Here is a 23,409-nt window from a genome sequence, read left to right on the forward strand (position 1 = left end):
GGCCGGGGAAGGAGGACATCTGAGGTCAGCAGAGAGAAAGGGAGAGTTTCAGAATTTGTTATTTGGGATGAAAAGGGGAAGCAGCCTCCCCATCCCAAAATGCTGGAAACAAACCAAATGCCCACACTGGTGAATGACTAAGTAAATTACATTCATGCAGCGGAATACTATTCAGCCACATGAGGGAATGACTCATGCTACAGCATACATAGGTGAACCTTAGAAATACTCTGCTAAGTGAAAAGAGGCCAGACACAGAGACCGCATGCTGTAAATTTCCTTTTAGATGAAATGTCCAGAAAAGACAAAAATATGGAGACAGAAAGTAGATTAGTGGTTTCCTGGGGCTGGGGCTGGGGTGGGAAAAGCGGTGAGTGCAGATAAGCACAAAGGATCTTTTTGAGGTCATGGAAGTGTGTTAAAATTGGATTGTGGGGATGGCTACACAACTCTAAATGTATGGAAACTCTTGTATACTCAACATGGGTGGATTTTATGGTATGCAAATTATACCTCAATAAAGCTTTTTTCTTTTCTTTTTTTTTAAGAGTCATTTGGGAGGGAGAAATAAAAGGTAAAGAGCAGATCTGTCCCTGCTCTTAGAATGCTCATTTGGCTCCAGGAGAAGGGATATTCTATTCTGAGATTGTGATTTACAGACACAAATTATGCAGCCAGGGAGAGATTGCGGTTTAGAAGGACCCAAAGGAAAGTGCTGGCCGGGGAAGGAGGACATCTGAGGTCAGCAGAGAGAAAGGGAGAGTTTCAGAATTTGTTGTCTCTGGTGCTGGTTCCCCAGCTTGGAAATGGACTCCCAACACAGCCTTCTGCCTGTACTCCATACTCATGCTAAGCCCCTAGCAGCAATGCCACCGCCGCTCCCGCCCCCAAAGGCCTAGATGGGTCCCAGGCTGCTCTTCCATGGGACACCCCCATGGTGGTGACGTTAAGAGGAAGCCCCCTGGAAATTGAGCTGTAGTAATAAAACAGATAATATAAGCCATAGACTTTTTTTTTTTTTTTAATTTTAAGTTGCAAATGACCTCAGCCAGTTTAAACTTCAAAGGAACCCAGACAGCTTCAAGCCTCCATTGAGCTGACAGCCCAGAGCCTGGAGCCTGCTTCGGATTCTGTGTCTCTCTGTCTCTCTGCCCCTCCCCTGCTCACGCTCTATCTCTCAAAAATGAATAAATGCTAAAAAAAAGAAAAAAGAGAGAGAGCGAGAGAGGGAGAGAGAGGGAGAGAGAGAACCCAGACAAAGCAAAGTGGTGGGCAAGATTTTAAGTGGCTTAAAAAAAAAAGAAAGAAAAGAAAGAAATCCAGGGTAGTTAACCTACAGTGTTATATTAGTTTTAGGTGTGCATAAGTGGCTTTTGATAAAAGCAGAGCTAAGTAGGATCTCTTAGCAGGGCTGGGCAAAGTTTACCCTATAGCTCAGGTCCAGGGCATAGTGATAATAACATCACTGATTGGAGGAGTCCTAAGTGACAACCCCAGTGCTAAGCGTCCTGTGCACTGAACCTTGGGACAGCTTCTGGGGACGGTGCTACTGCTAAGACCCTCCTCTTACAGATGCTGACGCTGAGGCATGGAGACGTGAAAGGACTTTCCCATGGGTCTGTAGATCACACAGCCAATAGATGGCAGAGTTGGGATCGCGAGCCGGGTGGGTCTGGCCCCAGAGTTGGGGTTCCAGAACTGGTGTTCATAAGTACTGTGCTATCCTGCACCCCTAAAGAAGCTGTGGGGTAGTGTTCTTAAAGATCACAATTGTGAGACTCGTATAGTTCAGTCCAACAACAGGTATTGAGCCCTTTGGCTCTGGGGATACAAAGCTTGTGTACTTTTCTTTCAGTTAAATATTCACTGAGCCACTTCACCTCTGTGCCAAACACCAAACATCTGTGCTCAACCTTGGGGCTGCAGGCATGCAAGAGCTCCTTTTCTTAAGCAGCTGCAATCTAGTTGGAGAGATGAATGGACAGGAAATTCAGTGACAGTGCCGCAAGGGGGGTGGCCATCGTGGGCACCTGAAGCAAACTAAGAGCCGGTGGGGGAGGGTCTGACCATCAGAGGCCTCCTGCAGATGGGAAGTCTCAGCCCTGCCCCGACCTGCTCATCTCTGCCACAGCCTTTTTTGAGTTCATCAGGGCTGTGAATTCAGTCTCCCTGTATGAAACACACCGGAAAACAGCTATCTCTTATCAGAGGAGTTAGCAGGGTTTGCTTTGGGTGTCTGAGAGTTAATCTCTCCTTCTGCCTGTAGGTTTGCAGGCTCTGAACATTGCCCAGGAAGTTCTGGGAGGAGCAGAGTGGATCAGGCTGGGCTTTGCCGACCAGCAGTTGGTGAGCTCGTTGAGTGTGCCCAGCTCTGGCTGTGCGGGCATTCTCTAGGTTAGCCCTCAGGGACCCCGACTCCTTACTCTCCCCTCTCTCCCACTCCACTGTTGAGGAAGAGCCACGACACATGGTTGGTGTTTCCTTCTTTGCTGATGGCTTTGGTTCATTGAGGCTCCCTTTTCCCAGGGCCACGGGTCATGCTATCTTTTGGACTACTGTTACCTTGTTTCTGTGGAGTAGCTCTGGCTGTGGGGTCTTCCTGACTGGCACATCCCATTACTTCGGGTCTAGTGTCTTGGAGTGTTGTTCCAGGCTGCAGATGCATGCTGAGTGAGTCTGTCTATGAGTGGTGAATGGGTCTGGCCGGGTCTGGGTAGCCACTCCTACAAGACAGCACCCCCTCCTGTTTCTGCTATTGGTTAGGTACCTCTGAAGTCACTGTGGGGATGGCTAGCCTGTAGATTTCAAATTCCGCAGACTGGGAGCCGGGAGATCTGAACCCTGCCCCTAAAAAGTGAGACTGTTATATCTGAAAGCAGCCCTTTTGTGCTGTGTGGGTCAAAACTTTTCCAGGTAGGGAGACTGATGCTCTAACTGTGGACATGACTTGTTGAGGCCGCTGGATCCTGGGTAGCAGGGCACAGGCTGGGATCCACGAATCTCAGCTGCGGGGTTGACGCTTCTTGTTTTTCACATTGTCTTGCCCTTTTTCCAGCTAAGGATTTTTTTTTTTTTTTTTTTTTTGTTAATGGTTCATGTTTTGATTTTATGGAGGATAACATTTGGACATAGATGTGAAGGACAGTAAGAGTATAAGGAGGTTGGTGCATCTTGGCTGCTTAGGCAGAACTTGAAACTTTCTTTTGAAAAAAATCACTTCAAGTCCCATTGAAACACAGCTGTGGTTGATATTACGGTGTATTTAATTTGACCTTTTTTTTCCCCTTCCTGACAGTTTGTTTGCTTCTTACATTGTTACAATGTGAATGATAATTGTAGCTATGGTTTTTGTTATAATGTAACCAGAGGCCCTGGTCAAAGACATCCAGGAGAGCACTATGTCAGGGATTGATTTCATCCCAGTGAAGATGACACAGGTCTCTCTCTCTCTCTCTCTCTCTCTCTTTTATAAGGGCACATTGTTTTATAAGGGCACAAAAGGAATAACCTTTCAGCAAGTAAAAGACTAAAATATTTATTTGGGCCCAGAATGGTTAAAATCCTGCTTTGGACACAGTCAGCCCATCCCTGGCTATAGCTACTTTGTTCTTGTAGGGTATCATTTGTTGTGGGTCCTTAAAGAATGACAGGTCTCATCATTCAAAGGAAAATCTAGTTTAAAAAAAAAAAATCAAAATTCCATTGCCATGTCCATTTCTTTTACCTTCTTTTTAAAAAAGAACTCTGTTGAGCTATGATTCACATACCATACGGCCTACTCCATCTGTACAGTTCAGTGGTTTCTTGTATTTTACTCTTTGCACCTTCTTGCCGGTCCTGATGGGATGGTTTCTTCGGCACGGACTACAGAGCTGTGTCCACAGAATCCAGCAGGTGGCGCCTGGCATCGTCTGTCACCTGTGCACCAGCCGAACGGGGGAAGAAATGTGCGGTATTCAGAGGTGCGGCGCTGAGCTCCTTTCCCCGAGGTGTGTTAAGAAAGGAAGAGTAGTACATTGCCACCCCTGAGTCTGGGATTCTTTTTTCTTTTTAAAATGGGAGAGGAAGCTCTTGTGGTCTGTAAGTTTTGTCCTTGCATTTTTATCCTTGGGAGGGATAAAAAGTTAACAAATTTTTTTTAAGTTAAATGTCCTTAATGACTGAATATCATAACTCCACATCTTTGAAAGAAAAGATGTTTGGACAGAGAGGGAAAGAGGCAAGAACTTGATTCCAAATATTTCAACCTGGGTACACAATGTTGGTTCAAGTAGCTTTGCTGCTGAGCGCATTAACATATGCTCGTTCAGCCCCTCGTTCTAAATCCCTGATGAAAGTTCAGGACATTCTTGTAAAACTTTTCTACTTTCTGCATTATTTTATCCCACCCCGCCCCCCCCCCCCATACTTTGAATGGACAAAAGTTGAAATAAGTAAGTTGGAGTTACTTTCATGAAGTAGGTTTATCATTTTTACTGTCATAAAAAATTTTAGATTAGATAAAGGAGTTGATAGTGTCATCATTTGGTAGAAGAAACTTAAAAGCCCCAGAGATTTTGACCTGATAATAGTTAGAAAACTGTTAGTTGCTGAACTGAGCTAGACCCCGGATTCCTGATTCTGGATCCAGCTCTTCCCACCAGATAAGAACATCAGTCGCTTGAGAGATGTTTTCAGGTATTCTGTATTAGTTTCCTATTCCTGCTGTAATAAGTTACCATGAACTTAGTGCCTTAAAACAAAACAAGCCATCTTACAGTCCTGGAGATGAAAAGTCCTAAAGTCAAGTGTCAGCAGGGCCGCATTCCTTCTAGGAGCTCTAGGGGAGACTCCATTTCCTCCTCTTGGCCAGGTTCTAGAAGGTGCCTGCACTCCTTGGCTCATGGGCTGTCCTCCATCTGCAAAGCCAGCGGAACAGCATCTGCTCCCAGGTGCCCCCTCTGACTTCTGCTTTGTTATCACATCTCCTTCTCTGACTCTGAGCCTACTGTCTCCCTCATATAAAGGACCCCTGTGATTACATTGGGCCCACCGGATAATCCAGGGTCATCTCATCTCAAAATCCTTTCCTCAATCACATCTGACAAGTCTTTTTTTTTTCCATGTGAGGTAAATATTCACAGGTTGCTAGGGCACAGGCCTCTTTAGGGGGGGGGGGCGGGGTGGTATTATTCTCTCTTCCATGTATTCTTAAAGAAGTTTGGTGGTAGTGAATTTGGGAAATGCAGCACTAAACAAAGTTAAATAGGGCTTCTCTGCACTTCAAAAAGCAACTATTAGAACTATATTTGTTAAAGCTTTTGTATTTGTGAAGCACCTTGCTAAATTTTACATGTAGTATCTCATTTTATTATCATGACAATAGTAAGGAGTTCAAATGAATTCAAAGGAGTTCATTTATCAAAGGGAGAAACTGAAGTTCAATGGTAAGTAACTCTGTCAAGGTCCCACTGCTAATAAGTGGCAGAGCTAGAATTCAAACTCAGATCTGACGCGAGAGCTTCAGTCTTGAGGTTTCAGGATGTTAATACTCTGATACATTGTCAGGCAGGGGGTGTGGAGGCAGAATTTTCCAGATTAATTTAGACAGGATTATAGCATCTTACCAGGCTAGTGTCCTTCAGAACACTTTATGAAATGATAGACTCGGTCGCCTTGATATCAACGTTATGCAACAGTACTCTCTGTGATGAAGGGAATATTCTATATTTATACTTTCCAATATGGTAGCCACTAGCTCCATATAGTGATTGAGCACTTGAAATGCTGTGAAGATAGCTGAGGGACTGAATTTTAAAATTTATTTGATTTGAAGTATTTATTTTTTTTTTAAATTTTTTTTTCAACGTTTATTTATTTTTGGGACAGAGAGAGACAGAGCATGAATGGGGGAGGGGCAGAGAGCGAGGGAGACACAGAATCAGAAACAGGCTCCAGGCTCTGAGGCATCAGCCCAGAGCCCGACGCGGGGCTCGAACTCACGGACCGCGAGATCGTGACCTGGCTGAAGTCGGACGCTTAACCGACTGCGCCACCCAGGCGCCCCTGATTTGAAGTATTTAAATAGACATAGTCACATATGGCTCTTGACTTCTACACTGGACAGCACAACTCTGCTGTTTCATATCTATTGTTCAAGTTGACCCAAGTCCAGATTCATGTAATTACTTTATTTATTCTTTATTGTTTTAATTTTTTAATATTTATTTTTGAGGGAGAAAGAGAGAGAGAGAGAGAGAGCATGAGCGGGGCAGAGGCAGAGGGAGAGAGAGGGAGACATAGAATCTGAAGCAGGCTCCAGGCTCCGAGCTGTCAGCACAGAGCCTGACGTTGAACCACAAGATCATGACCTGAGCTGAAGTCGGAGGCTTATGCAACTGAGCCACCCAGGCATCCCTCCATGTAATTACTTTACTTTTGAGCATAACACTGTATTTGGTTTGAAATTCTATTTGAGGAATTGTTGACAGCTTTCGAAAATGCCACTGGGAAGGACGTGCTTTTGGGTGTGAGATGACAGTAAAACAGGATTTCAGGTGTCATGAGAAAAGCCAGGGGAGATTTGTAGCCATTGAGTCCCAGTCTTTGATGGAACTCTCTTGGTTGTTGTTAGCTGACCGCCTCTGTAAAGATGGATGTTCTAGTGGAACTACTCTCAGTTGTTCAACAGGAATCTATGAAGCCATTGCAATAATTGTGGATACATGAAGGGAGGAGGACTAATGTCTTGTAAAGTCTTTGAGGCCCGCTATTTGAGGAGACAGTATGCACTTTGGTGAAAGATCATCCATAGTGTCACATAAGATGATACCACTGGGAATGTAAAGCATGTACCAAGCTAATACTGTGGTCAGTAGGGCTGATTCTTTTTTTTTTTTTTTTTTTCAACGTTTATTTATTTTTGGGACAGAGAGAGACAGAACATGAATGGGGGAGGGGCAGAGAGAGAGGGAGACACAGAATCGGAAACAGGCTCCAGGCTCTGAGCCATCAGCCCAGAGCCCGACGCGGGGCTCGAACTCACGGACCGCGAGATCGTGACCTGGCTGAAGTCGGACGCTTAACCGACTGCGCCACCCAGGCACCCCAGTAGGGCTGATTCTTAATTTAGCTGTGGAAAACCTTTGATCAGGAGCCCAATATCTGCAACAGGTAAGATGAAAGCAGCTCTTTTTGAAGCAGGAGGGGAGTGAATCATAGTTCTATTATCTGAGCACCCCTCACTTACTCTTGAAGTCATGTGGTCAGTAAGTGGTAGGCCTGGGATTTGATCCCAGGTTGTCTGTCTTTGGCTCCAAAGCCTTAATATGTCCCCAAAGTTAACTTTCTTTCTAATACCTGGAACCCTAGGTAATGAATTATCAAAGGAAGGTACGGGATCAGCTCCTGGGGAATGGTAGAAATGTGTGTAATAGACAATGTCTATGCGCTTGATATGAATTAGCTATTTCTCCTGTGATGACGACCGGAGTCTAAACATTTTCTCTTGGAGTTTCCCCTTCAACAACAGCCCTGCTTATTTGCTGAAGACCCTTCGACATCTTTCTTTATGCATATTTACAAATAAGTTATATATCCGTATACAGTTGCGAATGGGATTTTACTAGATTCCATCATGAGTGAATCTTTCTTACTATGTAATATGTGTAACATAGTGGCGTAAGGGGCTTTTATACCTGAAGTGTGTATGGAAGTGATCTATGGAAGATGAGGCAGAGCTCTGTTCAAAGTGTAGTTAATAAATATTATAAAATACCCAGTAACTTGTCTTTAGAATTAATATTTGACATATTTCCTGCAATCAGACAAGTTTTTTTTTTTTTTTTTTCTTCAGTTAAGCGCTACACACAACATGGGGCTTGAACTCACGACCCTGAGATCAAGAGTTACCTGCTTTCGCAGATGAGCCAGCCAGGCGCCCTGGAATCAGGCAAGTTCTTCATCTTGTTTTTTTTTTTTTGTTTTTTTTTGTTTTTTTTTTTTTTATCTTACACAGACAAGCACAGTGGACTGTCATAAACCCTGCACTAAGACCAGATAGTTCTTATTGCCTTTTGGCACCCTTCATAATGTCTATTGCTATTTCATCTGTGCTGTGTTTGAGACCTATACTTCTGGTCAACACCTGCAATTTGATTTTCCCAGTTCCCGTCCATTTTTAATAATAAGTTCGTGAAATCACACAATTCCATCGGTCATCCAGACCAAGACTGTGATGCTGAGCCTGAACTACCGAAGAGCAGACGGTGCCCCCTTGTGACGGCTCGAAATACTGGTTCAGCTGATGGAGAAAAGAGTGAAAGTGGTGTCCTAAAGGTAGTTTGAGTGCCCGTGAACGACTGACAAAAAACAGGGGTTGAAGGAAGGTTAGGGACTCTTGTTGAATGGGGCAAAGATGAAAAACACTTTTAATTGGGCTAAAGACATCTCAGTAAAGACAGAGGGAAATGAACGCAGAGGGAAAAAAAAAGGTTAAAGATGCTTATGAGAGGGCAGTGGCACAGTCTTCTAAGCTGTACATCGGGGACCAGCAGCTTTGGCCTTCTTGGGAGGTTGTTAGAAATGCAGACTTCCAGGGGCGCCTGGGTGGCTCAGTCGGTTAAGTGTCCGACTTCAGCTCAGGTCACGATCTCGCGGTCTGCAAGTTTGAGCCCCGCGTCAGGCTCTGGGCTGATGGCTCAGAGCCTGGAGCCTGCTTCCGATTCTGTGTCTCCCTCTCTCTCTGCCCCTCCCCCATTCATGCTCTGTCTCTCTCTGTCTCAAAAATAAATAAAGGTTAAAAAAAATTAAAAAAAAAAAAAGAAATGCAGACTTCCAGGTACCCTAGACTCCATGAGTCAGAATCTGCATTTACCAAGAACCCTAGAGGGTTTATCTATACCACGAAAGGTGAGAAAGACTGGCATGAGCAGCAGTGTTTGGCCCTTGGACTTGAGACTGAGATAGAGCCGGGTTGAAATCCTGGCTCTGCCGCTTGGTAGCTGTGTGTGCGTGAGCAAGTAACAGGTGTCTAACTGCAAATGAGGGAGACTAGCATACATTCCTCCTCAGACGATTGTAAGGCAGCCATCGCTGCCAACACTGAATGAGGGCTTATCACATTCCAGGCCCTGTTCGAAGCTCCTCTTAATGAGGTATTGAAGGCTACATGCCTGACAAGTGGTAAAAGCTCACCCGTGGAAAAAATGATGGGTTGTGATGACTGTAATCATCATACGGCACAGTCCTTGAGCCACTGGACAGAATGGAAATGCCTCCATGGGAGACGTGAAGACTGTAGGGTTGGCAAGTAGGGGCAGTGTGCTGAGGTCTGCAGGGAGATTTGAGGGTTGGATTCTGAACCTGACCCCTCTTTTCATTAGTGATGCAAAAAAGATTATTTAAGATGAAACCAGCTTGCAGAGAGCTTGCTTAATCTAATAAACAACAGGAAATCTGTTTAACACAGTGGTTCTGAAACTTATTGATCTGAGGATCCCTTTACACTCTTTTTTTTTTTTTTTAACATGTATTTATTTTTGAGAGACAGAGAGACAGAGCGTGAGTGGGGGAGGAGCAAAGAGAGGGAGACACCGAATCCAAAGCAGGCTCCAGGCTCTGAGCTGTCAGCACAGAGCCTGATGCGGAGATTGAACTCACCGACTATAAGATCATGACCTTAGCTGAAGTCAGACACTCAACCGACTGAGCCACCCAGGTGTCCCGATCCCTTCACACTCTTAAAAATTATTGAGGCCCCCTCAGAGTTTTTGTTGGTGTGGATTATACCTGTCTTATATTGACCTTACTAGAAACTAAAGCTGAGAAAAAATTTTAAATGTTAATTCATTTAAAGGTAATGGCCCATTAACATATTAACATAAGTTACAGTTTTTATAAGAAATAACTACATTAAAATTTTTTTTTTTTTGGAGAGAGCACATGTGTGCACACGAGCACATGTGCTCGCAGGGGAAGAGTAGAGGGAGAGAGAGAGATTTTTTTTAAAAATTTTTTAATGTTTATTTATTTTTGAGAGACAGAGACAGAGAGAGACAGAGCACAAGCAGGGGAGGGGCAGAGAGAGAGGAAACACAGAATCGGAAGCAGGCTCCAGGCTCTGAGCTCTTAGCGCAGAACCTGATGCAGGGCTCAAACTCAGGAGCCATGAAATCATGACCTGAGCTGAAGTCAGATGCTTAACCAACTGAGCCACCCAGGCGCCCCGAGAGAGATTCTTAAGCAGGCCCCACACTCAGCACAGAGTCTGGTGACGGGCTCAATCCCACGACCCTGGAATCATGACCTGAGCCAAAATCAAGAGTCGGGCGCTTAACCGCCTCAGCCACCCAGGCGCCTAAGAAATAACCACACTTCCTAAGACAAAATTCTAGTGAGCACTGTGGGATGTTCTATGTTTTTGAAAATCTCTTTCAATACCTGGTTCAATAGGAGAGAGCTGGATTCTCCTATCTGCTTCTCATTCAGTCTGTTGAAGTATCATTCAGCAGGTAGACTCTAGAAAACTCCACTGTGCACTCATGAATGTGTGAGAGTAAGAAAGGCAAATAAAATTTTAGTCTTAATAGAAAAGAGTTTCAATCTCATGGGCCTCTGGAGAGGGTCTCCGGGACTCCCAGGAAGCTGGTAGTTTAAAAGACTAAAGTACATTCATTGTAAGCAAATAGATGTAGTTGAAGGCAAACAATTTTTTAAGATTAATTAATTGCTTAATGGGACAGAGCTCTGCTGGGATCCCAGGTTGTACTTGAAAGGCTTGAAACAATTCTGTAAGAATTACAATTCTCAGCGTTGCTAATTTGGATTGGTTGTACACACCTGTGGGGTTTATCGTATTTCCACCAGAGTCTTGGATTAGGTACACTTGGCAATTACCTTTCGATTTCCAGTTCAGCTGCAAAATACTTGGCATTTTACATTCTCGGGCAGTTCTGCTGCTAGTTAGGAATGTGGTGATTAACTTGCAGGGTGGGATCAAAGCAGGGCTTGGCTTTCCTGTCATATTTTATCTTCTAGAGTGAGGAGAATGGTGGTAAAAATAGAGCAGAAATCTCTAATTAAATAAATGTCTTTCAAAATAGAACGGTCAGGGGCGCCTCGCTGGCTCAGTCGGTGGAGCGTGAGACTCTTGCTCTTGGGATCATGAGTTCAAGCACCACAATGCACAGAGAAGTTCAAAAACATAATAAATAAATACAAATTAAAAAAAAAAAGCAAAATAGAGCTGTCAAAGTGTGTTAGGTTGCAGTGGGCTATAAAATGTTTGCATGCAGACTGGGCAGGTCTGGTGACTTCCCCTGCTTGGACGGTGGTTGCATTGGTATCAGCTCAGTGACAAAGAGCCTCTTGCGTTTTGAGCCCTTTTCCGTGATGGCTACTTTGAGTATCATGTTGTGACCAGAAGTTGAGCATCACAGTGACTAAATGTAGTGTTGCTCTCAAAACTTCAGGACCAAACTGATAGGCTTTAGTCATATGGAGGAAGGTGGGGGGTAGCTATTTTGTTCTGACTATTTGGGGGGTGGGGGAAACCAAGGCTTTGTTATGCAAATGAAATAATTCTGCATTTTCTTCACAAATCTTTTAAAAAAAATTTTTTTTTCAACGTTTATTTATTTTTGGGATAGAGAGAGACAGAGCATGAACGGGGGAGGGGCAGAGAGAGAGGGAGACACAGAATCGGAAACAGGCTCCAGGCTCTGAGCCATCAGCCCAGAGCCTGACGCGGGGCTCGAACTCCCGGACCGGGAGATCGTGACCTGGCTGAAGTCGGACGCTTAACCGACTGCGCCACCCAGGCGCCCCTTCACAAATCTTTTAAAAAAATTTTTTTTTTTTTAACGTTTATTTACTTTTGAGACAGAGAGAGACAGAGCATGAACGGGGGAGGGTCAGAGAGAGAGAGAGGGAGACACAGAATCTGAAACAGGCTCCAGGCTCTGAGCTGTCAGCACAGAGCCCGACGTGGGGCTCGAACTCACAAGCCGTGAGATCATGACCTGAGCCGAAGTCGGACGCTTAACCGACTGAGCCACCCAGGTGCCCCATACAAATCTTAACTGTAATAAGAGAATGGTTTAAATGGATTTGCTGTTTGTCATTCCTGTTCACTTTTTAAAAAATGTTTGTTTGTTTGTTTATTTATTTTGAGAGAGAAAGAAAAAGCAGGAGCGGGGGAGGGACACAGAGAGAGGGAAAGAGAGAATCCTAAGCAGGCGCTGGGCTGTCACGATAGAGCGGTGGAGGGGCTTGATCCCATGAAGCGCTTGTTCACTTCCTAAATAGTTGTATTTTAAAGTCAAATTCAGTTTGTGTTTCTTGAACGCATATCTTTGGATGGTAGAAGTTCAGGAATATGGTGGAGGAGAATTTTGTTTTTGAGAGGCTGACCTGATAATTGCAGATGGTAATCAGCCGACTGGATTTATGTGGTAGTTTTGTGCAGTTGCATTGATTTGCCAGCAGAGGGCGAGGGAATAAAGTACCTTGCTGCTGACCGCTCAAATGGGGGTGTGAATTCAAATACCTAGGTTGTGTGTGGGTAGTGGAGATCTTCCTGACCTGGAGCGGTTTTCTGGGTCTGAAAGGACCAGCTTGCATTTGTTGCTAGCTGATGGTTGCCTCATTTGAAGAAAGCTCCGTTGTTGTCAGATCTTGAGATTTTTTCAAGAGAAGAAAGTATTGCAATTTTCTCTGTGAAATTCGCTGATTGGAAAATAGTTCTTAATTTCTTCTAAAGCATCATTCAGATAAAAAAGACACATAAGTAGACTGAATTTACCCTGTGGTCTGCCAAGAATCCTAGGATTATAAATGGCCCACACTTATTTGTTTCTTCTTAGAAAAGGAAATTACCATCATATGTCTTTATAAGGGAGGAGTGTGGAATATAGGGGAAAAAAAAGGTAGAATTGCTTTAATATTTCAGGGGAAAGTCATGCAGTCGTTAATCCTGCTTGGGTTAAAATTTCAAGGTGATCATAAATTTTTGTTTTGGAATCCTGAGATAGGAGTTGGGCTGCCTATAAGTAAAAAATTCTCCTTCAACAAATTCTTTTTTTGAGTCTCAGTCAGTATTTATAATAAGTAGTAAGTATTTATAATAAGCCTAATCTTGTGGGAATGACCACACACTCAGGTTTGTGAGGTTGTTTTTCAAATATTCTATCTTGTTTCCCCGTGACTTCTTGACTTAGGACTGGGGAAATGTCATGACCCTCTGGCTGATGACCCGGTGCCTGCCCTCAAGTACTGATGTACAGCCTCCCAAGAGGTCTGTGTGCATTTACTTCGGCCTGTTCCAGACTCTTATTTGTTCTTTTTCTCCACACAGCAACCAGAATCCTCTTTGGAAAACTCGAATTTGATCAAGTTTTTCCTTCTTCCTTGTTCCTTCTTACTCTTGAAACACTCGAGTGGCTTCTTCCTGCCCATTAGGCTCAAGTTAAACTCTCCAGAGTCCTGCCCATGCCTGCTTCTCCGGATTGATCTTAACCATGGCCTCTGCTTTGCCCTCCAGCCACCTGGCCATGTATTTGCCACATTTTCTTGACCTCACAGCTTTGGAACAAAACTATTTTAAACCCCCCAAGACAGCTTTAGTTAAAGTTGAAACCACAGGCAATGAGCTCTATGGCACATGATGAGAAGTATTGAGTAAAGAGGATATTGACACAGGTATTTTTGAATTCAGGTTATTCTTTATCTTTTAGAGACAAAAGAGGAAGGACAGAATAATAACATTGGGAAATATAAAATTTGACTGAAATCTCTACCTATCATCTTTTCAGCGTAAAGGTGAATTTCCAAGTGTTCACTCAAAATGGGCAAAGAACTTGTAATACTGAGTTGGTCGGCTTAAATAGTTATCTTCTGAGGATTGTGGATTTGTAACTTGGAAAGTGTTTGAGGGAAAATACTTGTAGGGAAAACTGCGTTTGCTAACAAGTTTATAGAAGAATATGGATCACTAAATTTGTGACATTAACCAAAGACCGTTAGTTTACTAATCTTCCTATAATTAACCCAAACAATACAGTTAAAAATAAAATCAAATAAACGTTGTTATGAATCTTGTATCCACTCTTTTGTTCCCAGTGGTCTAGACAAGCAAGGTCTGATTGTACTTTCTGTGATGATGGAAATGTTCTACATTTGTATTGCTCAGTATAAATGGGCTAGTGCAATTAAGGAGTTGGATACTTAGTTTTAATTTATAATTAAAGTTTTAATTTTAATTGTTAAATAGTTTAAATTTAGTTACACTAATTTTAATTAAAATAGCCACATGTATTTATTGGCTACTGCTATGATATCAATGTTTGTGTCCCCCCGAACTCATGGTGAAATCCTAACTCCCAAGGTGAGGGTATTAGGAGGCACGGCCTTGGGGAGGTGATTGGGTCCTGAGAGTGAAACCCTCCTGAATGTGATTATTGCCATGACCATGAGAAGCCATGAGAAGTTTATGGTCAGGAAGAGCGCCCTCATCTGACCATGCGGGTGCCCTGATAATGGATTACCAGCCTCCAGAACTGTGAGAAATAAATTTCTGTTTACAAGCCACCCAGTCTGTGGCATTTTGTTACAACAGCCTGAGCAGACAAAAATAGCTCCCAGATGAAGATTACTTGGTTGTTAAGAATGTGTCAGGAAGACTTTGCTTCTTCAGGATTTATTTTTGCCAGTAAAAATACATGAGTGATTCTAACAGGTTAATTTGAAAGCACCGTGTGCTCTCTTTATTCTATCGTAGGGCCTGTGAACATGCAAGGTCCCACTGCATGGAATATTCTTGCCCCCCTGTCCCCCGAGCTAACTGCTCCTCATCCTTCAGATCTTTCAAGCATTGCTTCTTCTGGGAAGCTTTCCCTGGTATTTCTTAGGAGACCCTATCTCCTATTAACAACATCAGACCTTATACTTCACTAGAGTAAACGTGGGTTGGGAGAAGCCAAGGAAAGATGGATCACACCAGAGACGGAGCAATTGCTTTGCAAAGCGAGGCATGTAGGGAATCCAGATCCTGTGTGGCAGACTGGCCTCAAACAGGAGGCGGGCCGTCCTCTGCTCTTGTAAGAGGACAGAAGGAACAGATGGGTGCAGACACATGGAGGTTTTCCATCTGAGGTGGCAGGTGTGGGAGTTCCTGTCTAGCACTATTGTCTTGATATAGACTGTCAAGCAACAGGGGGACCAAAGGTGGAAGATGGGAGAATTAGGACAAGTGAAGATGTGGTTATTCTGGAACAGCAGAATTGGGTCTGGTCTAATGCCTGTTGGAGATAGGGGGTACTGATTTGTTAGGATACTGGTCTGTGCCAGCGAGGCTTCACAGGTGTGTGCATAGAGGGAGTTGATGGTTGGGCTGTTCAGGGTTGGGGTTTTGCCAAATCTGGAACAAAAGAGGTCAGACATGTTGAAATCAGGAAAAACTGCTCTTCATTTCTGCCCCATTGTCGAGACATCTGGGGCTTCTTGCTGATTTTGCTAATACGTAAACCAAAGTTGGTGAATGTGAGTTGAATGTGGATGTGAAATCTTAGTGACATAACCCGTTAGCTTCTCTTATCTTTGTTGGTTGGCGAGATACCATAAGACCAGCAGAATGTGTAAGTCAAGCTTTCTTCCTCGGCCCTTGGCTGACTCAGGATGGCATTGGAAGGCATTGCTCTGACTATACAGGAGAAGTCTGACATGACATCATCTTTGTTACATCCATACGCCTCCCTCCTGACTTAGAAATAGTGGTGGTGAAAGACAAAACCCTTCTGACAGGGAAAGCAAATGAATCTAACTCTCACCTTCTGGGATCTAATGATTCAGTGACTACAAAGCCCTGCAAATATCTCAGCTGGGATTCATTTTTATCTGGAAGGAACCAGGCTTGCTGCCTGCTGGGTGGTTTCTGGCGGTCAGTCCGCAGGTGCAGTGTGTCCGAAGGGGGTCCTCAGCTGACAGTGTGGGTAAACGTCCCCTGGGGAGGTGGTTGCTGAAATGGCCAGGCCCTTCTGTGGCTTCCATACAGCAACTCAGTGAGAAGCGGCTCCAGAGCACCTGAGGCCCTGAGCCCTGCCAGCTGCTGCTTCCTCAGACTCTGCCTCATTCTCTCGTTTTCATTTAACATGCATGGTACCCTTTTATTTTAACCTCCATTCTTAGATGTACAGAGACATGAATGGATTCTAAGAACTGAAATAGGAGAAAGAGCTGTATTTTCCTTGGACTTCTTTCTGGAATTGCAGGCGTGCCCTCCTTTCAGATGATAACTGAAATGAGTCGAGTGTATCTTTGCAGACTGTTGGATTTGGCTTCTGTATTGCTTAGGATTTAGATTTGGCTGCCTGTGATAGGGAAACTCAAATAAAAATAGCTTAAGTAAGATAGAAGTTTCTTTGTCACAGAAGGAAAGTCTGGGTGCAGGCAGTCTGGGGCTGGCATCGTGTCATCAGGGATCCAAGCACCAGTCTGCCATCCCCGGTTCATTTTCTCCATCCTCAGGGTCCCCTCCTGGTCCAATATTGGGGCAAAAGCATTCATTATGTCCACATCTGGGGCCAGGCGTGGAAGGAATGTAGGAAGGTCTCACTTGGACTTAACTTCTGATTGTCTCTCACTGACCAGAATTGAGTCATTAGGGTATAATTGCAAGGGATGCTGGGAATTGTAGTCTTTCAGCCACGTTCATTGCTACAATAAATAAAATCATGGTTCTGTTAGGAAAAATCAGGGGAAAAGGCAACTGGCAATTTCTTTCATGCAAATGTGTGTATAAAAGTACAAACCATTATTTTTATTTATTATACCACGTATACAACTTTTCATCTTGTTTTTCTCTAGTACAATATGTTTTAGGGATTGTAGTGTTTCACTATACATAAGTCGACTTTCACAGTTGGGTAGTACTGTGCAGAGCCCCCTCAGCTCTGCCTACCCGGAAGAGAGCCTTCACCAGAACCAGACCATGCTGTCACCTGACCTTCCAGAGCACTAAACAACTTCATGAGGGTTGTACCTTCATGACCCAACCATTGATGACCTCCCAAAGGCCCCATCACCTAACACCATCAGATTGGTGGTAGGATTCCAACTTGTGGCTTTGGGGAGGACTTAAACATCCATACCATAGCAGGTATCCTCCAAAAGAGAGATTGGGAAGTGAAATGGTGAGTTGAAAATTATGCACATTCAGAACGTATCAGGTAAGGCCAAATTTGCCTCTGAGCTGGCGATCCTATTGTATACCTCCCCCATCTGTGTATGCGGGTTCTGGCTCACCTAACTTTGCCTGCACTTGATGTTAGATCACTGTAAAGTTTTGGGCCCCTTGTACTGGCTTCAAAGAAATGCCTGCTGAGACTAAAGAGTTTGCCAGTAGATTTATAAATTAGTTGTTATCTAAAACTCCAAACCTCCTGTCGATTAAGTAATGTTACCACTAACTTTGCTTCTAGTTTTGAAGGCCACTCTCTCTCTTTTTTTTTTTAATATTAGAGAGAGAGTGAGGGAGAGGGGCAGAGGGAGAGGGAGAGAATCTTTTAAAAATATTTTTAAGTTTATTTATTTACTTTGAGAGAGGTGGGAGAGCACAATTGGGGAAGGGGTAGAGAGAGAGGAAGAGAGAGAATCCCAAGCATGTTCCACACTGCCAGTGCAGAGCTTGACATGGGGCTTGACTCCATGAACCCGTGAGATCATGACCTGAGCCAAAATCAAGAGTCGGACACTCAACTGAGTAAGCCACCCCGGTGTCCAGAGAGAGAGAGAGGGAGAGAGAGAGAGAGAGAGAGAGAGAGAGAGAGAGAGAACCTTAAGCAGGCTTCGTGCTCAGTGTGGAGCCTGGTGTAGGGCTCAGTCTCATGACCCTGGGATCATGACCTGAGCTGAAATCAAGAGTAGGATGCTCAACCGACTGAACCACCCGGGGCACCCCTCAACTGTCTCTTACATAGCCACACCTGGATCACTGGTGGAACAAATTTGTGTTAATCAGGGAAGAACTCCATGTACTGAGAGCCTGTTAGTACCAACTGACACTTACTGAGCATTTTCTATATGCTTGACATGCTTATGTCCAATTGACCTTCTCTTGTGTTACAATTGACCTTCTCAGGGGTAGGGACATTCCTCCTCACTTCCAAAGATGGAGAAACCAACACAAGAAGGAGGTGGCCAGGGTTTCCCAGGTAGAAATTGCGGTGTTGGGATTCAAGCCAGGCTGGCTAGCATTTCTAAGCCAGTCTGAAACACTGCATATGCCTGTGATTATTTAATATTTTAAGCACAGCCATTTTGAGTCTCCCCATCTGCACAGCACTCTGATAACAAGCGTGTGGATGTTGTGAGTAGGAAGAGGGACAAAGGAGTGAACCGATCATTCCGTTCAAGGTCAGTTCCTAGTGAGGAAGAGAGTGTAGTACTCACCATAACACCTTCTGTCAATATTGACCTTGGTTTTTGTTTTTTAATTTTTAAATGTTTTATTTGTTTGAGAGAGAGAGAGAGAGAGAGAGAGAGAGAGGCAGAGTACGAGTGGGGGAGAGGCAGAGAGAGAGGAAGACAGAATCTATGAAGCAGGCTCCAGGCTCTGAGCTGTCAGCACAGAGCCCGACGTGGGGCTCGAACTCACAAGCCGTGAGATCATGACCTGAGCCGAAGTCGGATGCTTAACTGACTGAGCCACCCAGGCGCCCCTTCAATATTGACCTTATATCGTGTAACAAACAAAGTGTGCTGGGGGAATTCCTGGGGCAGTGAGGATCCTTTTGCAAAAGGGGGCCAGGAGGTAGGTCATGGCAGTATATGGAGAACTCCAGTTGGAGCCACTGTGCAAGAGCCTCCTACTTCTCTCATTCCTGCTGCCTTTGTCTCACATCACCTGGAATGGCCTTTTAAAGATGAAACTCAAAGAGTGTCACTATACTCTACACTGATCTTCTAACTGGAATATGCCAGATGTTCCCATTTTAAGATCCTCACATTTGTTCTTTACCTGGAGGTCTTTCCATGGCTGGCTTCGGGGTCCTCTCAGGGAGGTGTCTCCTCACATCTGTTATTCTAGTTATAGCCTTGTAGCCACTTCTCAAGTCCCCTGAGGTTACTCACCTGGAAATCCTTGCGCATCACCAGTGTGTCTGCCCTTTTGAGGACAATTGTGTGTGAACCCCACCCAGCAGAGCCCTTGTTCACGTTGGCATCCCTGCCTGCAACAGAGTCTGACACGCTAAATGAGGGTTGTGTGAATGATGAATGCAGAGGCTCTGGCAAATCAAGGTTTAGCTGACTGGTACATTGGCCTCTTGGAATCTGCTTTTTCCTTTGGGGTGCAGAGGGAAATGACTCCGTAATAAGCAGTTTATGTGGCAAATAAATATGCTGTTTGACCTGTATGACCTCAGGTGAAGCTCACCACAGTCCCGTGAGGATACTGATGTTTGCATTACGTATATGGGGAAACTGAGGTAATTGGCCTCGTCAGGACTACCCACGTCCTTTCCGAGCTCATGATTTCTCACTGCTTGAGAACTCAAGATTTCTAGTGGTTCTCTCCTTCTTTGGCAATACCCGATTGGGTTCCTTAACGAGTCATGGGCAAGTAGTAGCTTCATTAAAAAATAAGGGATGGGATGGGGTGAGGGTGTCAGGACCAAAGCCCTTTGGGAAACACGTGGCACAACTTTATCCTACTTTTAGCAAAAAGCAATTACTCCCTTCTCCCTGGTGTTTGGATCACAGTCAATCAGCTATTTTTACCTTTTAAAGTAGATGGAAGCAAAGCGGTCCTCTGTTTTCTTGGTACCTTTAGAGCGGGTGGCACAGTATCTGCCCTGCTCAGTTCCCAGTTTGCCCTATTTTGCCACTAAATAAATTTCGTTAGACTGGCCTGGCTTGGCAGGAGATTACACGTTATGTCGGTGTGTTTAAAAAGTGGGTAATTCATTAGTTAAATGAATACGGCAATTATTAATTTCAATTTATCCTGTTTATTGGGAACAGCTGTTCATTAACATTTATTTAACTGCTAATTTTAGAGCCAAACTAATTACCTCAAACACAGCGCTGTGGTGTTCTGTACGGAGAAGCACGCCTAACCGCTCTGCGTGCCAGAATAGAAAAATAGTGAGCTCTCCAGGGTGCTGTTCTGCAGGTGACCAGGCGGGGGCTCTCCTCAGTTGGAGTTCAGACCGTATGCCACATGCTTACTTGTCCTCAGGACGGAAATGCTACCGGATACTAAGGCCACAGTGGCAGATTGTCCCCAATGGCCAGGCAGGCAATAAAAATTGATGAAATGGGAAGATCCGAGAACTCATGCAGCCTCACTGTCTATATTTGTGACTGTACTTTTGGTTCACAGAGAGTTACAAGAAATCTTTCTGAACAGCGAAAACGGCAAGCCTGGTGATAAATGGACATTGACCCTCAGTCTGAGATTCCAGGAGAGAGTAAGGACTGGTGGGGATTATAGTAAACTGGAGAGTGTACCACTGGAGGTTGGATGGCCATTTGGCAGCTGCTTCACAGAAGAGCCAGTTGGGAATGTGGGCCCCAAATGGTCAGCTCTTTTAATTTTTCAAAAGCAATTGAATATATGCATTTTTATGTGAAATCTCCCAAATTTTAGATGTTAGCTCAAATGTTAAAGAGATACCTAGTATATAACAAAAGATTATCTCTGTGGCTTGAGCTATCCATTTGTAGCTTCTGGATAAAGTGTTTCCCAAGATCTGTTTTCTCTGCAGGTAATACTCAGGTGGCTGGTAACTTGTCTTCTGAGATGAAATCTAATTTATTTGGTTGTCAATCACTTCTTGGATCCACAAAATTTTCTCACTAAAAATATTTTGTCGTAAGGAACATAGTCAACCTGTCTGTGCTTTATTATCCTCATTTGTGAGACAAAAGAGTTGGGTTTTATTTATTTTTTTGAGGACTAAATCGAACTTACAAAATCTGCAATTTTAAGATGACTTAAAACGATGTAGGAAATATGCAACTTATAGGAGTCACTAAAATAGAAAAATAATTTTCATGTAGGAACCATTTAGTTTTGGATTTTTTTTTTTTTTTTGGCTTCTTTTATAGGCAATTCTTTTTTGCCGTAATTGAGAGGACCTGAGCTTCAGTGTGTATGAGGATTATTCGAGGTTCTTGTAAAAATGCAGATGCCCAGGGGTGCCTGGGTGGCTCAGTTGGTTAAATGTGTGGCTTTTGATTTCGGCTCACGTCATGATCTCACGGTGTGTGAGATTGGGTTCCGCTGACAGTGCAGAGCCTGCTTGGGATTCTCTCTCCCCCCCCTCTGCCCCTCCCCCACTCACATGTGCTCTCTCTCTCAAAATAAATAAATAAATTAAAAAAAAAATACAGATGCCTAGCTCCCTGGGATTCTGCCCATGTATTTTTAGCACCTGGTTGTAGGCACCCCCAGTGGTTCTGATGCAGAGGGTCCCTGGAGCAAGCTTCCAGAATTTGTGCTGGATCCTGTGCTTTGGCACTTAGTGTCTATCACCTTCTGTGTCCCTGTACTCCACCACGTGGATGAGAAGACTAAAAATCACATACTCCCGACTCTTTGGCTCTTAGGATTCTTGGTACAATTAGGTCCTGGCATGGAGGTGACCTTGAGATTTTGAAGGTAGTAGGGAGGTAAAAACCATTCTTTTTGTTTGCTCTGAGATTTTGTGCTGCCAATATATGTGAATATTGGTAGAAGCCAGGCTCCATGTTTACTATTTGTTCTTTACTTTTGTAGTCTGGGGAAGCTCTGGCTTCAACAGTGGTGGTAGCCATGGAAACAGCTAGAGCTTGATAGCTCACTGACAATCATTGTTCTTGCTCTCCAGATCGTGGCTGTGATAGTTGATAATCTTTAAGTCGGAACCTGTTTGAGTCAGTGTAGGTGAGGTTCTGCTGGGTAACAAACAATCTCAAAATCTTAAGTGGTTTATCACAACAAAAGTTTATTTCTTGTTTATGCTACATGCCCACTATGGATGGGCGAGGAGCTGTGCTTTGCGTCTCCTCACTCTAAGCTTGAGACACATGAAGCAGCCATCCACTCAGTTTTTGCTGGGTACCATGGAAGAGGGATGGAGAACTGGAGGCACGTTGTCCTGAGAGTCAAATGCTCTGACCTGGAAACAATGCATGCCCCTTACTCTCAGAAATCAGTGATCAGAACTAGTCATACGTTTCACCTACTCACCAAGGGGTTAGGAAGTGGTCCCAGAAGTGGAGAGCTGAACTCCCTGATGAGCAGGACTTAAGACTCCCACAGAAGCCTAGAGGCAGCCTTTTAAATTACATTCAGCTAACTCTTGGAGTGATTTTTGCAAGCATCTAATCCCTGAATTAAGTCCCAATCTTCCCAAGATACCTAGAGTAGTTTTTGTTTTCTGCACTAAACTCTGACCAGTAAATAAATACCATCTTACACTTATTTCCTCTCTCTTCCATATACTCATGTACACACATATACTATCTTGAATTTGTATTAGTTTATAGACTATATTAAATTATCTTCTTTGAAAATACTTAATCCTATGATGTTCTCACCTGTGGAGGTCTCATCTTGACGGTCTTATTAGTTAAATGCTATTCCTTATATTCGTGTAACTATGGGGTGCATACCATCCATCAAAACTCTGGATTTCCAGAGACCCTTCCCTCTGACCATGAACCTTTAGCAACCTCTCAACTCAAGCTCCCGTGACCTCACTCTACAGAAGAGTGCTCCACTGGCTGGCCAGCCAGCACAGTCGGATAGTGAGGATGGCGCCTGGAGTGAGGCTGGTGGGGTTTCAATCCCAGTTCTACCATTTCCAGTAGTGTGACCCATGGAAATTTCTTAATCTGTCCATGTGTCTTTTTTTTCTCGTATATAAATTGGAGATATATATTTTTAATCTTATTTTTAACTTTTTAAAATTTACATCCAAATTAGTTACCATATAGTGCAACAGTGATTTCAGGAGTAGATTCCTTAGTGCCCTTTACCCATTTATCCCATCCCCCCTCCCACAACCCCTCCAGTAACCCTCAGTTTGTTCTCCATATTTATGAGTCTCTTCTGCTTTGTCCCCCTCCCTATTTGTATATTATTTTTGTTTCCTTTCCCTTATGTTCATGTTTTGTCTCTTAAAGTTCTCATTTGAGTGAAGTCATACGATATTTGTCTTTCTCTGACTGACTAATTTCACTTAGCATAATACCCTCCAGTTCCATCCGCATAGTTGCAAATGACAAGATTTCATTCTTTTTGATTGCCGAGTCATACTCCATTGTGTATATATACCACATCTTCTTTATCCATTCATCCATCGATGGACGTTTGGGCTCTTTCCATACTTTGGCTATTGTTGATAGTGCTGCTATAAACATGGGGGTGCATGTGTCCCTTCGAAACAG

The sequence above is a fragment of the Leopardus geoffroyi genome, chromosome A1 (assembly GCF_018350155.1).
Source record: "Leopardus geoffroyi isolate Oge1 chromosome A1, O.geoffroyi_Oge1_pat1.0, whole genome shotgun sequence".
NCBI lineage: Eukaryota > Metazoa > Chordata > Mammalia > Carnivora > Felidae > Leopardus > Leopardus geoffroyi.